Below are 6,607 nucleotides of genomic sequence, written 5' to 3' on the forward strand. Positions count from 1 at the left end.
CCATCATTTGCAATTGCTTACCAGACTTGCCTTCTGCAATTGTCTTCTATAGCTTTGCAAAAAATATTGATCAAATTAGCAAAAAGTGAAGATAATTGTTTCGAACAAAATATATATATTAAAAAAATAGGCTCTTGCATTATGTTGCCAAACAAATATCAAATTTCTAGCAACAAGTCATATTTATAAATAACAAAGGAATTGGAAATGGAAACAGTGGAAAGACATAATGAAAAAATGCAGCATAACTTTAAGAATATTTCTGCAAGTTAACAAAAGGAAGCAGTGGAAAGACAAAATGAAAAAATGCACCATAACTTTAAGAATATTTCTGAAAGTTAACATTATTGTTGATTGCATTTGTGAAATAAAATAACAATAGATTGTCTATTGAAATCTATATTTTACTAGTTAAACATGTTGCCCAATGTTGTATATTGCCTTTATAACATCACTTGGATTGTCATGAGTTATGAGCACTGAAAAATAAGCGATAGAACAACAGGAATTTGAGAAGCTTCGAGAAAAGATGTGAGATGTGAGTTATCTAACATGCTTTCTTTTAATTTTTGACGATTGACAAAACAGAACAATATAGGAACTGTTCGTATGCTTTAATTTGCAAATTACAAAGGAAACAAAATAACAAAAACTTGATGAGCGCATACCTTAACATTAACAGAGAGTTAACCTGTTGTGTGAAATTAAGAAAAAACATACCAGAAATTAACAGTATTGAGAATCATATATCCTGAAAACAAAAATCTTGAACCTAGAAAACGTCAGGTTCCTTTAGAGCTAGTGTAACCTCTCTCTTGAGAAAACCTCAGGTTCCTCTATGTATCAACGGCAAGATGCAAGGATAATGTTTGAAATTTCAATCGATCACTAACTTTTTGGTTTGGTCCCTGACGCCGCGGTGAAGAGCCAATTTACTTTAGAAAACACTTGATTCTTGTTATTTTATAAATTGACTCTTCAGCATTAGTTTACTCACATTAACTTTTTGGTTTGGTTACAACATTCAACATAGTGAATTCTAAAGATGACAAAAAACTAATCTAAATGTTGTCAGAATCTTCATGGCAAAAACCTAATCTGAATCTTAACAGATTACTAATATTTATGGCAAAAAACTAATAACATTCAAGATAGTGAATTCTAAAGGTGACAAAAAACTAATCTGAATGTTGTCAGAATCTTCATGGCAAAAACCTAATCTGAATGTTAACAGATCACTAATATTTATGGCAAAAAACTAATCCGAATGAAAAGGAGTTTCTGAAAATGAACATTTTCTCATGCTTGGCCTCAAACTCTTCATGGACTATGAAGCATGGCAAAAACCTAATCTGAATGTTGACAGATTACTAATATTCATGGCAAAAACCTAATCCGAATGAAAAGAAGTTTCTGAAAAATGATACTGTTTGTCATTGTGCAAAAAATTTGAGGGCATAATTGGTACAGGTACCAGACAATCACAGCATGATCTCTAAAGATTTGGGAGCCTGGAATTTTTCCCAGCTATAATTCCCCTGTAATCGTGGCACACACCAAATCCTGTCCTTAACAACCACAGATCTGAACCAGAAATGACGGAGCCTAGGCACAGAAAGAAAGTTTTGTTTACAGTGATGCATTATGTGATGCCAAAGAGAGAAATGTTGTCACTGGATTTATTTTTCAGCACGAAAAAAACTGTATAATTGTAGTCATGGGAGGAAACAAAATACAACTGCATTATCTCAGATATATTGTCAGAGAAATATGACTGATGGGGATTTGGCACATTCTATAAAGATGACTAAAAATATGGACCATATGCAACCTATATTGCAATAGTTACATTGGGTATGGAATCAATAGGACTAGCAAAATAACAAAAACTTGTTGAGCGCATACCTTAACATTAACAGGGAGTTAACCTGTTATCTGAAATTAAGAAAAAACATACCACAAATTAACAGTATTAAGAATCATATATCTTGAAAACAAAAGTCTTGAACCTAGAAAACCTCAGGTTCCTTTAGAGCTAGTGTAACCTCTCTCTTAAGAAAACCTCAGGTTCCTCTATGTATCAATGGCAAGATGCAAGGATAATGTTTGAAATTTCAATCGATCACAGACATTTAAAGGAAACAGGCACCATGATTCAGACAATTGAAATAATATGTTTACTAAATAATAGTTCCAAAGATAAATAAAAGATATACTTAGTTGATAAACCAGTTAGAAGTGGATCAAGTGCACACCTCAATATATGTTTATATAGACCAATGATGGAAGGCTAGAAATGAGACGAGGAAACATCGAAAGAGTGTAGTCAATCAAGTCTACTTAAGAAAGGAAAGATTAGACAGGCTAATTGAGCACCAGACAATGCATCACATATTCACTGTTTGAGCTAGCATTTAGGAGGCTAGACAGAATCACTTGAAGCTGTACTGCTTCTGTGTTGATTTTATGAAGGCCTTTCACTCTGCCTCTTTATATGTGAATATTGTGAAAGAATAACGCATACCAGAATACTGCGGTTTGCAGGTCGCCAATTGAAGTGCAAACGCTGTCAAATTGAACTGGACCTCAACCGCTGTAGCAATTCAAATGTATAAAAGCAAAGACAAACTGTATTGTAACAAGGTAAACCGTAACAAAGTAAAGACAAAGCTTTTAAACAAGTTAAAGACAAAGCTTTTAACTAGACACTTGTCACACATGCAAAAAGAAAGGTATAATACAAAAACATATTTCAAACACGTAAACTACCGTGGAGCCCACAACTTTACCAGCTGCCTGCCTCTCATCCTTCATGCATACCCAACGTCTTTACCTCTGTCTCTTTTGAATGTCCAACATTACAAGGCTTAACCCTGAACCCGGGAATGCGCCAGATGACCGAGAAATCGCATTTACGGAGCGGTTGGGGGAGGGCTGACCTAACTTGAGGTCTATTACAAACAAGGGGAGGCTACTCGGAATGTTCTTTTTTGTTCATTGAATTATAGTCAATTTAACTTAAAATTAATGTTTTGAAAAAGTTTTTCCTTTGAGCCAATTTTTATTAGGTCCGACCTCGTCCATATCGACACAATGCTTTAAATGTGATATTTTACGTCTTAAAGCCCTTGTAAGCATATAATTAGGTTACTTCCATTCTTTTTTCCAAATATTACTTGTATACACTTCACTTGAGGATTTTATGAGTCATCTATACCGAATATTGCCCATATATTTTGTTCATGATTATGGACTAATGCCCTATTTTCAGATTCTTTTTGCAATTTCCCATTTCTACAAGGGGTTGGAACCTAGTACTAGTTTGTTGTTCATTCTATCATATTTCTTAACATGGTATACATGCAGAAGAGTAGTTATGCATGATATGCCATTTTGATTTATGATAATATGTATGTGTTAATTTATGCCATTTTAATATTTTTGCATACAAGAAGGGCTTGTCTGGGTAATCATAATCCTCCACTGTCTGGTTAAGACAGTCATTCGCACCCGCTTTCTCAGTAGGGACGGCAGGGAGTCGGCTGGAGATTCTCGAGCTGCAAGGCCTGGCATGTTTGGGATTTCCCCCCTCGCGTTCGGCACATCGGTCCTGAACACCTTGGCCTATATATGAGATTCTCGACAGAGGGACTATAGACAGGGATTCATCTCGGTGACTGAATTCCAAATCGGTAATAGTCGGTAATAGAAGGTAGCGAGAACGGCTAGGTGTGTGCCTTTGTTTAGGAAGGGAATCCTGGTGAAAGCTTCAATCTTGTAGCAAGGGCGATGAATGGGGCATAAGCTTAATAAGCAGAAAGATCTGCTGCCGAAAGAGAGGATGAAGCCGATGAGACGGTTATAGTGGCTTTTCCAGCAGAATAGGAAGTCCTTGATACGGGAGGGCGATGCTTTTCAAGCTGCAGGGCAGGGATATCCACGGCTCCATGAGCGACAACCTCAAAGGCCAAAGAAGGCTTTTCTTCTCTCTGCACGAAAGAAGCGAGACATGTGCTTGTTGTGAAACACATTACCGTGAGGGCCTGGTCTAGCTAACCAGCGGCTTCTGCGAGATTATCAGTTTCGCTAAAAAGCCACTTATAGAATAACAGAGGTTTTGCATAACTGAGTGTAAAGAAACCCCTTCGAGACACAAGCCAATACTATTAATCGACTTGAAGCGTCATAGGTCCTGACATAAAACAACAATAAGATATCATGGAAATTTGCAAGTCTGAACAACCCTCGAATAAGTTATTAAACTCTAAATTGCTGGGACTACTGAAAACAGGTCGAAAGTAGCACTTGGAGGAAACAAGCACTTTGTATAAGCATGAGAGGCCCTCGAGAAGATTAGAAAACTCGCCCAAGAACCAGTCAGGAAATTTACCTGCAGAAAAATATTCACCACACTGGTGGAATCAATTAGTTTGTTCTAGGCATGCAACTAAAAAAAACATTTGCTACAGTTAATTTTGTAAACAAAAAGCCCTGCTTACTTATGTCGGACCTCCCGTCGCCGTGTTGGTCTGCATGTAGCAAAGGGTGTTAGTGTACTGCAGTCACCCTCAACACAACCACTGAAGACTTTAACTGAAAAGAAGGTAGTGTGTCCGCTCATGGAGAGGCAAAGACCATACCTGGAATTAACAACAGAACTTGAGGGAGTTTGACTGTAAGATTCCCCAGAAATCCTGTGCGGTTGATGGACCTGCAGTCACTACCTTCAATTCCGTTAAATGTCCAAGAAATAAACATGGAAGAACTGAAGGGTTGAACAAATTTCGGAATAGGAAAACTCACCATGGTGTAGCGACTAAATGGCAACCTCTAGTGTTGAACTCACAGTGAAGGAAAGTGTTTGAATACAAAACCTTAACGCAAGTTGCAGAGCTAACCTTCCAAACAATATGTATATTTCAACGATATCCAAACATCTGGCACACTTCAACCATATGCAAATATCTGTCCTACATGCAAGACACGCAGAACAGGTACCAAAAACTTAGGACAAACTAAGTTGTGCTTAAAATGTTCAGCTCGGAATGTCTTGAAACCTACAAACTTTGAGACAAGTGGCATATCAACCATACTTTGGATAACATCATATTGCCCCCAATATTTTTGCATCGGACAACGTGAAGCCTGTAATAAGACCCAAATTCTTTTCCGAACCAAAACTTTGGTTAAAAGTTTGTTGAATGAAATTCCGAGCATTATTGAATGAAATTCCGAGCATTAAACTTAGGTTAAAATGCCAAAACACTGAAATAAAAACGGTCAAACTATGAACTAATGCTCGGTCAGCGATCGATCGATCGCTAATAGTCCCAGGCAGGGACTAATAAGACTCGTTTCTTAAATAAAAATGCTTATCAATTATTAAACATCAAATAAAATTACTATTGTAATACATAACAAAAGTACTATTGTAATACATAACAAAGTATCAAGAATCTGATGAAGCTACTAGAGCTAAATCTTGGGCGTTGGACCCAAAAATAAATAGAAGTTTTAAATCACATGGATATGGCTTTCCAGGTGGGCAATCCTAGGGTCAAAACTATCGAAAAACCAACGGTGCTTCCAGTATGCATGTGTGATGTCATTTAAAGCGTAGATAATATAATTATGTTTAGTATGAACGAACGATGCTTCCACTATTCATTTGTGATATCATTTAAAGCTTAGATAACATCATTATGCTTAATATGTTTTTCCTCTAGGATCTTATTCATGACGATTTTCATCTACTAACGAAGGGTAATGGAGTTTAGATTTTTTTATTTTTTATTTTTGGTATTGCTAAGGTAAAGTATCCAGTGGCCTACCTATTCCGAGATCTCAAAATTTAAGAAATCTTAATGGCCATTGGATAATAGGGAGTCGAGATGGCTAATCTTGTTGTGAATATCAAGTGAGGTAGCTAAATGGTAGATGGTCGCAACATCCTATACCTAGGTCTTGGATCATGTTTTACCTTAGATCCCATAACGACCTCCCCCTCAATGGCATGGCTTGTTGAGGGATAGAGCATGGGAAAGTTCACTGCCAACTATAGAGATCAAAACCCAATAAACATATGGAAGGGTTGCAATGACAAGGGATGTCCAGAAGGAAGATGAGACAAGGATGGACAGACAGGGATCGATGGGAGGCATGATTAGAATAAACTAGCAAAAAATGTTAGATTCAAGGGGCAAAAGGAAATCATGGGATAGAGTAAAACTTCAAGGCGTTGCGAGCAATTAAAAGTCATAAGACCAATTGCAGGAAAATATAGAAACCAATAAATTCATGTGCAAATAAATCATTATAAAATTACTTTATCTTTTTTTTCATCTTAATTTTTTTAATTTAATTTAAAGTTATATTAATTTAACCTTTCAATAAATGTAAAATTAAAATAAATATATTATAATTATATAATAAATTTTAAAATAAATAATATACTATTTATTTAATTTTTATTAGAATTTAAATAAATTAATATTATATGTTTATATAATTTTAATTAAAAAATAAACCTCACGGTGAGAGACAATGTATTGCTAAAATCTTTGTGCTATTTTGTAAGTCACATGTTCAAATTTCGACTTACCCATGC

This window comes from Pinus tabuliformis, chromosome 4_1 (assembly GCF_031772625.1).
Source record: "Pinus tabuliformis cultivar Carrire ecotype Pingquan chromosome 4_1, CPIR1, whole genome shotgun sequence".
Lineage (NCBI taxonomy): Eukaryota > Viridiplantae > Streptophyta > Pinopsida > Pinales > Pinaceae > Pinus > Pinus tabuliformis.